Below are 12,913 nucleotides of genomic sequence, written 5' to 3'. Positions count from 1 at the left end.
GAATACAAAGATATTTCCCACCTAAATAGATGTTACTTCTTAAAACTCTGCCTTTTGTTACAAGTGACCCGCAGTAGATAATTCGTTTTCAGGATAGTTACCCTTCCTACCTAATATAGAGGATCTAAATCTCATCATCAATTCTTTAAGTTTTGCCTTTCTTCCATTTCCTTAAACAGTTTATACCACAGTTCAAGAATAAAGTAGATATAACTGTACAGTTCGCCTTATGAAACATTATAGTCTGTAATCTAATTTCCCCACCCTCAAAACATTTTATATACGATTTTCGCAACCCTCATACATCACCAACCGCGAATGAAATCCACTATTACAAAGTAGTCTTTGATCTCACTTTAGAATTCTTCTTCACACTCACGTTTTATAAAATCTACCCTCAAAACATTTATCGATACATTCACTTTGTAGCTTACATGTTGTCTTCTGTACGTTCGTGCAATTTTACACTATCCTCTTTATATACATCGAATAAATTTATTTTACTTGATTCTCGTCCTATCGACAGAATTCTACGCAGGATATGATATGCAAAATATCAAACTGTCATCAACGTCTTACAACCGATCCAGGAACTACACTAGCATGAAGCATGAAGTTAAACGCAGCTGAAGTTGCTAAAGAAGACGCAGAGAGAGTTGAAGTAGGCATCTGAGGCAATTTTTCAGGCAACAGCTTTCTTCTGCCTTGTGATTGCAATGGACTTTTTTGCGGGTTTGTTGTACAGTTGCTCTAGTGCCTGGTCCATTGCAACTCCACAAAAGCTTCGATCTCTTTTCTCGGAGAAGAAACTGACCTCTGAAGAACTCCTCATGGATGCTTTTGTGTTTTTCTTGAAGCTTCAAGCAGTCTTCCAAGTGAACTGAGACCCATTTAGAATAGTTAATTTTTCCGAACGCAAAGAACAGTGGAAGGGCCCGTCGCAGAACAGACACATATCCCTCTCTTTCAGCTCGAATCATATTTCCTAAGACTGGAAATACAACACTGATGAATGTATTCCAAAAACGGAATATTTTTAACTTATTGTACCCGTTTCCCACAAAGGAATTTAAATAGTCGGTCATGGATTGCATAATGATGGAAACTTCAACTGTGAACGTATTGTTGAATCTCGGTCTTCGACATTAACATGCATCTTGAAGACATTTCACTGCCTAAATGACATTCATATATTTTCTGAGATCTGACTTCAGAAAGAATTGTTGCCTCTGTAGAATTTTAATTGCTTCTGCAAATAGAAATAGACCTCGAACTCCACGAGAGTACTGACTATCACTAAGCAAGTTCTCAATCTCATTTGTCCAAAATATTTCTGCCTCTGTTAACATTTTTTTTGCTGAACTTTCACGCAAGTACTCACCAATGCAGTTGATGATAATTTTACAAGTGTGGAACGAAATCATGCCCAAGAAAATGTTAATACTATCTTTGCTAAATGTAGTAAAACTACTTCTACTTTCCGAAATAAAACCTCTCGAGAAATTACAATGACTTAAATTTGACTAAATACCATAAAATAAAATGTAGCGTACACACTTACGTTACATATCAGCACTTAACTTAACATGCATTTTTGCTGTAAAGGTAGGTTTTAGGCAAGAGCGTCGCGTCGGGGGAGGGTGATTCAAGAAAGTACATGCCCCAACATTCCAACTGAAATATTTAGTTATCTCTTTATCATACCAGATATTTGTAAGATAGTTTACGAAATAGTGCCCCCTAAATATTTAATCACATTACGCCAGTGGAAAAAGGGTAAAGATAGTGTATTTTCTGAAAATTTAATTGTGAACAAATTTTTAGAAGGCTATTTTTCAATAAATTTCGACCGTTTAAATATGTTGAAAGATTCCTGATATAAGGTATTTTTTTTCAACGACCTTGGCGGCCATATTGCCAAAAAAACTCAAACTGTCACGTGTTTTCAGAACATGTGACAAAGCCAGAAAACACCCACTAGTACCATTAGAAAGAGTCCAGTAATAATTTGCTCTCGACCTTTTCGATACAATAGGACCTATGAGTGGCCCCTAATCTAAAAATAGTTTCGGTGGTAAATAACAAGTATTAAGTAGAAATGTTATAGAAGATACAAATGAGCATCGAGAGATACCACGAGAAATAGAGAATAATTATGGATATTCGCTTGTAGATTCGACGTTATAGGAAATTGAAAACCTTCGCAATGAAGCTGAAAATCTACATAAAATTATGGAAGTTCCACACGAAGACGTGCACAGTCTATAGAATAGTGATACTAATAGTAAGCAGACACTTCGCGGTATTGCGTGGAGTGAGATCGTAAAGCAGAATAGTGGTAGGGGACAACTGGCAGGAGACAATTTTTAAGAAAATATGTTTTCCATATCTATCGATAATAAGAGAAACACAATTTCTACTTTATTAGATGGTCTGATATATATTTGAAATTAACTGCGTTCTAAGTAGAATTACTATGAGGATATTGATTTTTGTGATACACTACCCAAATGGGCCCATTCCTGCCTATAGCAGGAAAAAGTGGGACGATCAAAAGGGGAATAGGATAGCCAGAAATAACACATAGTATAGAGAAATGTGTTATATTGTTTATGAAAAGGATTAAACAACATTCTATTCTAAACTAATCGTTCTACTAAATATTTCAGTTTCAGAATAAAAATAAAATAGCTCTGCCAATAAAAGTAAACAGGTATCTAAGCACTTTGCTGTGGACAATAGCTTCGCTTTTCTAATTAAATCCAAAAAAATAACGTTTAAGCAGGAAAATAGAATTAAAAAGAAAAGAAAACCAGCAAACAGAGCAATACACCATCTTACTGTAGTCTAGTTCAACTTTTCTAGGATAGCTTACAGTGAATATGAAAATTAATTGAATTACAAGATGACAAGAACAACCTCGATTCTACAGGTGACTATTTAATGGACATTATATGCAGAGAAGGTAAAGCCAAACGAATAAGACTGCATACGTGCTGTTTTTTAACTCATGACAAAAATAGGTAATTTAAGGACGATATCTTCAAACTCAGCAAAACTAGCATTTTCCTGTTCAAGGAAAAATAACTTTCAACATCCAACTATTTTACGTATAAGCTTCATTTTGCATCCATTGCTCTGAACGTTTTCAACAATTCCTACGTAATACACTATAGTCTTTTTGGTGCATAATTTAACAAGTATAAAATCACCGTTTTCGACATTGACATGAGTGATTTCCTCGTCTATTTCGTTCATGGATAGACCAACATCACTAACAGTAGTAAGGGCCCCACTTGGTCTAACTTTGGATTTGACCGCGAGATTTGTGACATCATAGGTCAAAGGTCAATGACCTTGGCCCGGGGTCAATAAAATGGGGGTGCTTAGGACCATACTCTCTAGATTTCGACAGGAGGTTCCTTGGTCCACCCCCTAAATTTTGGAAATTGCCAAATCTAAAAATTTGGTATGGTAGCCTAGGACCAGAGTATGTACATCTATCAGTATTGAGGGTCCATCTTATTCCCTTTTACGGGTAAAAATTGCCAGAAAGTCAAATTTAATTTTTTTAACTAATTCTTCCCCTTTGATGAGAGTAGTAAGGGCCTGACTTGGCCGAACTCTTAATAATTCAATTTTGGGTCCCCATGCACTATACTGAATGAATTAGGGATGCTTTGGCCCGGGATTACGTCACCTATTGAAATTTTGCTTATGCTTATTCAGGAGCCATGCACGTTGGTGTAAATGAGTCAGAGGTACCTTGGCCAGACTATGACGTCATTGAATTGGGAGTATTGGATCAGAGGTCATGATGATTCTTTAAAATTACTAAAAATATGATCTTGATGATTCATTACGTTATGAAATAGTACAGGTTTACGAATGCTTTCGTTCCCTTTTATGGCATAAAATTTGGAGATTGTTATGCATGGACTAACACGGGTGCAAATGAAATCTTTAGTTTTACGTCCCACGATTATGCCGGTTAGGCTAAAGGCCCATACAGTAGAAGTGAACGCTCTACCACTGAGCCACCGCACCTCTACTGGTATGAATGAATTAGAGGTAGTTGGTTCGAGCTAATATGTTTGTTTGACTTCACTGAACTGTGATTTTTAGCTTGGAGCTTATGATGGCTTGTTTCGTTCCCTTTTATGAGTATAAAATTACCAAAACAAGGTTTGATCTCTTTCTTGATGACCTATTACATTATGAATTAGTAGACCCCAGTAATACTATAAGTTAGTATTAATATGAAACTCGAAAACTTTGGGAGCTCCTCCGTGGCTAAGCGGTTAGCGTACGCGCCTTTGGCGTGGGAGATCCGGGTTCGATTCCCGGCGGAAGCTCATGTGGTTCGGATTCCACGTTAATCAGTAGGTCCACGTCTCATATAGCCTCGCTGCTGAACGGGACGTTAAACCCAAAATCAACTCAACTCAACTCGAAAACTTTGGAGTTCCTTTGTGGCTAACCGGTTAGCGTATGCGTCTTTAACGTGAGAGACCTGGGTTCGATTCCCGGAAGAAGCTCATGCGGTTCGGATTGTTATCCCTTTGATGAGATGGACTAACACTGGTGCAAATGAAAAATCTTTAGTTTTACGTCCCACGATTAGGTTAAAGGAGATGGTGACGATGAGAAAGGAATGAAAGTGTGGGAGGAAACTGGAGCATGGCAGGGATCACTCAGGACACATAAGATCACATTGATTTACATCAGGAGTTGGGGGAGGAGGGGAGTATCGCACCTCGTACTCTTTGATGAGTATAAAAAATATTAAAATTTGGACGTTTTTAACTTATCCTATTATCTTTCACGAGACATTTTTGTTATATAATAGAGTACAATGGTTTACTTTTTGGAAGTTATCGTTCCCTTTGGAGCCTTATTACGTTATATGGAGGCATATTTAAAATTATTCCCTTAAATTTGATAAGTACTATGTGATCCATTTTGTTCCGCTTCAGGGGTGAACATGGATACATTGCAATCGTTCCGAGTTCAATTCTTGGTGCTAGTTTAAGAAATGTTGAATTTAATGTTCCCGCCGATGATGAGAAATGATGAAATGAGAAAACATCATAAACTTACTTGCTTGCGGATTGAAGCAGAGACCTCACATCAGAAATAAGAGCTGAGTCACCGTACTCCATTGAGAAGTTCAGTTTGTTGATTACTATGTAATGGTCCCGAGTTCGATTTTTTTTTTTTTTTTGTTAGTTTCAGTGCGAACAGTTTCGCGTATGAAAAGCAGACGAGCGGATTTAAACAGATTATGTTACATTACACATTTCATTGCGAACAGTTTACACTAGGTTTATGTTTCATATAGAAAGATAGAAGATCTGTGTTGTCATCTTTTTTTATTTCGTGTACGACTTTGACCTTGAAGAAAACCTTGCTGACAGTGCTAAGCATTGGCGTATACACATAATCTCATTGTTTAGTTGGCTGTATTTAGAGATGAATCAGACATTTAAGGTTGTTGGTTCGAATCTAGTTGTATTCGCTGTAACTCAGTGCCTGAGCAATACTTACCGAGATTTTCCAGTGTTGCCAACACTATCAGAATGAATCGATTCATTTAGTCGGAGCAGTTTCGTGACGAAAACTGATTTTTGTTTTGCACAGAAAATTTTTTCTGAAACAGAATTTTGTTTGTACATAAATTTTTTTTTCTGAAACAGAATTTTGTTTGTACATAAAATTTTTTTTCTGAAACAGTTTTTGTTTTGTACACCAAAAAAATTTCTGAAACAGAATTTTGTTTTCGTACACAAAAAAATTTTTTCTGTAAACATTTTTTTTCGTAAAATACACAAAAATTTTCTGAATCAGTTTTTTTTTTCGTACACTAAAAATTTTCTGAAACAGAATTTTATTTTGTACACAATTTTTTTTTATTTTCGTACATGAAAAAAAAAAGTTCTGAAACAAAAATTTAGTTTGATTTTTTTTTTCGTAAAACTGATTTATTTTACCGGTAAACTGATTCAGAAAAAAGAAATTGAAAATCGCAGTACAGGAAAAGACTTTGATTTTAGGATGTGAAATAAAACACAGAATCATGTTTTTGTACATTTATTTTAGCATGTGAAATAGAATACAGAATTTCTTTTTTCTTCAAAGGAAGACGTGTCCGTGACGGGTACAAATTCTGTAAAGAGAAAATAAAACATATGAATATACATGGTAATATTTATTTTGTTTCCTGTGAAAGAAGAAAAACAGATTATTAACATAAACTAACTGATCAAGAGAGTAATGTGAGAAAAAGAAAAGCAAATGTGACGTACCTGAATTCCTTTTTTTTTTTTCTCCACGGGTTTCTGCAAGGTGATGTCATCTGAGTTTGTCTCCGTTCGTGCATCGTTGAAGCATGTCCCGTGTTGATTCTTTGCCCCGTCTTTGGGAAGTGATGTTGGTGGGATTAGGGAAAAAATATGACTGTTATTCTGTTCTGGCTTTTTTATACCCATAGGGCAATGTCTCGTATGTGTCTGGTATTAATCGGCGTTTTTTATAGTTGAAACTGTACTTCTTTTCTTCAGGTTTTGTGACAAGATGATGATCGTGGGTTCTGTAAATTTTGTGCGGCGTGCTAATGGAGATTTTTTCACTCGATTGATTTATGATCATTTGCTCCAGACTATTGAAATTTAACTTTTGACTTGCAGTATAATTGAGTGTGAATCCACGAATTTTGCATACATAACTGGTGGATTTCGTGTCGGGGTTGTAGATTTCCAAGGCGTATTGTTTTGGGCCACCAGACACGAATTTTTTAATGTATGCTTTTGGTCCAATTGATTCCAGTTCATTTGACATTGAACCAAGAAATACTTCTGGTTCTATTGTGGGCTGTGATGGTCGCTGCGTGAATATCACGGAATCTGTATCGAAATATAGTACTCTTTCTTGCAGCAATTCTAAATATTTGTAGAGTTCCAGACGAGCTTGACACGTTGTAAATGCTCCAAGGACAACATTAGCATTGTGATTTTGTACTGGAACATCATCTTCATACTGCCAATAAAGGTATAACATCGAATCATTAACAGGTAAAATTTGGTTGACTTTTATGTCTGGAGCAGTTAATTTCTGATACAGTTCTTTGGGATCATTAATGATGGTCGTTTGGCTGAAATTGTCTCTTATAGCGAGTCGTCCCCAGAAGGCATTCAAACAGAGTTTTGCAAGACTACGACGTGCTGAATTTGTCATTATATTTGCTGCATCCAAAGTTATGCCTTCCCGTTGTTGTACCACTTGAATATACTGCTGCTTTTCTTCTTCGGTGACGCAATTGGCAGGCCAACCAGAAGCTTCCAGCTTAGATTTCAAAAATGTGTTAATGTATTCGCTGAATAATCCGCCAGTCTTGGTTTCTGGATCATATACGGTGATGTCGTAATCCCAAATTTCGTAAATTTCAATGACTTGATACCCAAGTTCAATGGCTTTTTGAATTTCATAGGACACCCACGTTCCTGTTAGACTTCGTTCACTGTCCGAATGTGTACATTCAGAATCTTGATTTAATGCTGTGGCACAGGCAGCACAAAGTGGAAACAACAACTTCTTATTTGAACGAAATGGCAGCACTGGATGAAACACATTTCTGCTAGGCAAAATCTTCAACTTGACCAATCCGTTGACAGTTTGAATGGCCGGCATTTCTGGATCTCCCTGTAGATATATTCGTGGATGCCCTATTGGATACCGTCCACATTTATTCACATAAGGATACAGGGAGACGATATCCAAGAATTTTATTTCTTCGCCTTCATTTTCATTTGCGACGTGATACAATTTAATGGCATTTACACGGCCACCATAGAAACTGTCTCTTGGATTTAATGGTGTCTTATTAGTATAAGGATGTGTGCTTAAAGAAGAGGCCAATGCTGGATTGGATTTTAACACTTGACGAAATTCACATTCCCACATTTCATGTACTTTATATCCCATGGATCGTAATAATTTCATTTTACGTTGTGTTCTCTCGTAGCGATAGTTCATCGTTTCTTCGGAGTTCTCATAAATGGGCTGATCACGGCCTGCAGGGACACATAGAGGACAGCCATGATAAAAACAGCCGGCATGCTCATACACGTGTTCCTCTTTAGTGTCGGGATCTTTGTAGTAACCGTCCAGATGAAAACCAGCAACATAAACTTCTTTTCCTCTCGCAGCATGCAGAATTGGATGGCCCTCTTTTTCCTCCATGTAGGCAAGCCACTGCAAAGCAATCCGTGACTGATTGTTTCTGTAACGGTATCCTCGTGCAGGAAGAATGCTAATAGTATTGGGTTTTAAGAAATTTCGTCGAAATACTAAATTGCACGCACTCGCCAAAGTGATAGCCTCCAGGAAAGGATTGACGTGAGTTTCTTGTTCAAACGTGGTCATGAAAGATATACAAGCCATTCGAAGTACGTTGACGTCCTGGACACAATAGTTCACCAATTCTTCTTGGAAAATAAACGTATCGTTCTGGTGTTCGTTGTACCATGTCATGAATTTTTCTCGTTCATCCACTTTCATTTCATCTGCACCATAATAATGGATGTCCGGTAATTTTCCCACATACGTTTGATTTGCAGCAGTATTAAAAAAGTGTGGAAAATATCCTTTGGTCGCGGGTAAATGAAATGCCTTGGATAATTTACTTAAAGCCATTGGCATGAAATTTAAGGAGTCAATAAACGATAAGTGATTCACTTTCATGCTTAAAATTTTTGCTCCGTTCAAGATCAAGGTAGGTTTCAATTCATGTTCTTCCACTAAAGATTTAAGAATAAAATGACCATCATATCCCTTACAGTTATGTGCCAAAGATACAATAAGTTTGATGTTGGGTCGTGGTTGACGTAAATACGCAAGAAAGGCATTGATCGGATCATCTTGAAAAATATGTTCCCGCTGTCCACAAACTTCACACGGATGATGTATATCCTCATCTTGAACACAGTTGTAACATACTTGTTGGGCCACCAGTAAATTGGGCTTATGAATGAACGTGTCTTCATCGAAGAAAGTATCCTGTGTGGCTTCGATATCATAGAAGACAATCATAGCCTTCTTGGCATGTAACACTGATGGAACTCCAGGTTTTAATTGAGTCGTATCAGGCTTCATGTAGCATTGGTGGGTAGACGTAACGTGTTTATGACACACATTACAAAAATAATCTGTACAATCATGTTTTCTTTCCCCTGTACGGACAAACGAATAAATGCGTAGACATTTGGCACACTGTTTCACCATCTTGCATATTGGTTGACCTTTATGGTATGGTACAGTCAGATGATTTGTATAACATGTTTCACCATAAAATTCACGATTGCATTCTAGGCACTGTTTCTCCGTATTGGTCTTACTGCATGGTGGCTTCTGCAAACATTTCTCACACATGGCCGAACAGTTCTTAACGTGTCTGTTAATATGATCATATTTTTTGTGGCATGCAGCACAGTAATAGTTGGTAGAAAAAACAGACGTTAATGATGTGATGATGTCATAATGAGAATTGATGCACATTAAATTGATTGGAATCTTGTCTTCGCCACCCGGCCCTTCATACAGAATATCTTCTCCGGAAAAGCTAGTGTATACGGTAAGTTTATAATTGGTCAAGTAGCGTTGCAATTGTCGCAATTCTTCCACGGATCCCCCATGCTCTAAATTTACTGATGATTTGGACAAAAGTTCATGTACACCAGGGAGAACAACACACTTGCTCTGGTCGTGATATTGTCTGTACAGTTTCTTGTTCGTATCCTTATATTTCTTTAGACCAATAGCAATCACAATCGCATAAGCCAAGCAATTCTTGTCGGTGTTTTTCACTCGTAAAATGCCTTTCTTGCATTTTAATAACTCGTCGTTTGATAAAAGACCTCGACGCACTAATCCAAATCCACGGGGCACATCCACATGATGAAAATGTACAATGAACGGTTCGTTCATGAGAAAACTATCGTTACTTTGAAGGATGCGATCAAAGGAAGCCCATAAAGTCTCCAGTGTCAAATTACTTGCACGCCGAAAAGATAAATAAAACGGTTTGTTCTTCTCATCATGAGATAAAATCGATAATCCAACCATCGATGATTCGTCGACATTTTCCAATAAGTAATCCAACATCTGTTGAAAGGAGGCCTGAACCCATTCAACAATATCGGTGCCACTGGTCGGAGCATTAATTTGAATTTCAAGCATTCGTCCTTCAAGATTAAAACGCCGATAATGTCTATTGATTTCTCGCAAGACAGTAAAGCCAGAAGTAGCCATATTCAAATAGGGAAAAAGGTAAGGTAAGCAAAAAGGAATAGGCAAAGAAAACAAATATCTAAAACGAGAAGAAAGAAAAAAAAACACGAATTAAAATTGAATTCAGAAAATCGCTAACATGTTTAACTGTATCAAATGACTACACGATCAATCCTAAAAGAATTATCATATCTCAAATAGTTCTACTACTGAAACGTTTTATTGTCGTCATACTGGAAATCAAACCCGGGACCAATATGTAACTGACCTAACTTTCTGTAGCGATAAAAAGAATGAATGAAATTGTTTTTCTAAGCGTGCTAAGAGAATCATTGTAGTAAGCATTTTTCCTCTGACACTGAACTTTAAAACGTACGACGAACATGAAACGAAAACAAAATCTCATGCGCTTGCTTTTCTCGAGCTAAGGCAAGAAAGACTCGAATTCGTTTCTCGGCGGGAGATCAGATCCCACATTAAACTACAAGTCCACGTCTCACGTTGTAGGGAACAAAATCGTGCGTAGTTTCTTTGTTTACGTTAATGGTAACTTTCAGAAACTGAGCTAAGTGGTTAGCGTTACGTTCCTCTGGCCCGGGTTCAACACCCAGTATGCGCTCAGATTCAACATTAAGCTGTATTCCTAGCCCCACTACTGAAGGGACGCTAAACCAAAATCAACAAATTTCTCGTGCCTACTTCTAATGTGTGGGATGTGGCCCGGGTTCAACACCCAGTATGCGCTCAAATTCAACATTAAGCTGTATTCCTAGCACCCCACTACTGAAGGGACGCTAAACCAAAATCCACAAATTTCTCGTGCTTACTTCTAATGTGCGGGATTCCTAATTCGATCCCCGGTCAAGTAAGTGAGGGTTATTCTTCCATTTGCTAAATATTTCATGCTAAAATAAAAAACAGTGATAACAATGTTATCCTCATGCAAAAGCACTCCATTGATGTTAAGAAAACGCAGTCGATACTTACCTCAAATTCAAGGAACGGAGTAAAGTCACGCTGTCACTAGAGGTACACCTTCGTTCATTCACGATCTTCGTGGAAGTATGACTTGAAAATGAAATTAAGAAATTTATTTAGGTCTGAAACGGTTCAACTATAAAGTGACAACACTATCAGCCAATCAGAAACGAGGAAAATGAATCAATGACATCACGGAGAACCAATGAAAACACAGAATTCATCATGTATCATGAGCCGAAACGTGATGTAAGAAGCAATCTGATTGGTTGTGACATTATTCACGTTTTTTCTCCTTACACATCAATCGTTACGACATCTAGTATCGCAATTTTGATAATGACATCATACCGTTGACTCGTTAGTTTAATACGACATTCAAATTACCACATCTAAAAATGTGATTCATTTTCCTTAAACTTGATTGAAAAAATGTAACACTCATCGATATGTTATGAAACTGTCTTTGACATAAATGTAAAGTTGAGCTTTAAAAGTCCGTCAGCTGAGTAAAATGCTGATGTAGTATAAGCAGATTCTGCAATTTCACAATAACAAACTTTTATGCTTAACAACGAGCAGAAATGTGTAGTAATGTAACATAATCTGATCATGTTCTTTTTTTTTTTCATACGCAAAACTGCTCGCACTGAAGTTGGCATGGTGGCTCAGCGTTTTTTTTTTTTTTTTTTTTTGATGTGTGAGGTCTCTGCTTCAATCCGCAAGCAAGTAAGTTTATGATGTTTTCTCATTTCTCATCATCGTTTCAAGTGGGACGTTAAATTTTTCTAACACTAGCACCAAGAATCAAACTCGGGACCATTGCATAGTAATCAACACACGTGTACGGTCGATTAGCGATTGTCTCTACTGTATGAGGTCCCTGCTTCAATCCTCAGTCAAGTAAGTTCATGTTTCGTCCTATCATTTCTCACCGTTTTCGCGGGGACATTAAATTCAACATTTCTTAAACTAGCACCAAGAATCGAACTCGGGACGATTGCAATGTATCCATGTTCACCCCTGAAGCGGAACAAAATGGATCACATAGTACTTATCAAATTTAAGGGAATAATTTTAAATATGCCTCCATATAACGTAATAAGGCTCCAAAGGGAACGATAACTTCCAAAAAGTAAACCATTGTACTCTATTATATAACAAAAATGTCTCGTGAAAGATAATAGGATAAGTTAAAAACGTCCAAATTTTAATATTTTTTATACTCATCAAAGAGTACGAGGTGCGATACTCCCCTCCTCCCCCAACTCCTGATGTAAATCAATGTGATCTTATGTGTCCTGAGTGATCCCTGCCATGCTCCAGTTTCCTCCCACACTTTCATTCCTTTCTCATCGTCACCATCTCCTTTAACCTAATCGTGGGACGTAAAACTAAAGATTTTTCATTTGCACCAGTGTTAGTCCATCTCATCAAAGGGATAACAATCCGAACCGCATGAGCTTCTTCCGGGAATCGAACCCAGGTCTCTCACGTTAAAGACGCATACGCTAACCGGTTAGCCACAAAGGAACTCCAAAGTTTTCGAGTTGAGTTGAGTTGATTTTGGGTTTAACGTCCCGTTCAGCAGCGAGGCTATATGAGACGTGGACCTACTGATTAACGTGGAATCCGAACCACATGAGCTTCC

General features: G+C 37.4%; 1 protein-coding gene across 4 annotated transcripts in view; it reads right to left on the bottom strand.

Moving 5' to 3' along the window:
- The window catches only part of LOC145691057 (uncharacterized), a 235,495-nt gene that overhangs the window by 153,980 nt on the left and 68,602 nt on the right, over positions 1-12,913 (bottom strand). The gene's annotated exons all lie outside the window — the stretch shown is intronic.

The sequence above is a fragment of the Thermobia domestica genome, chromosome 7 (genome assembly GCF_964235325.1).
Source record: "Thermobia domestica chromosome 7, izTheDome1.hap1.1, whole genome shotgun sequence".
Classification (NCBI taxonomy): Eukaryota; Metazoa; Arthropoda; class Insecta; order Zygentoma; family Lepismatidae; genus Thermobia; species Thermobia domestica.
This window is presented reverse-complemented; position numbering and strand designations above follow the sequence as displayed.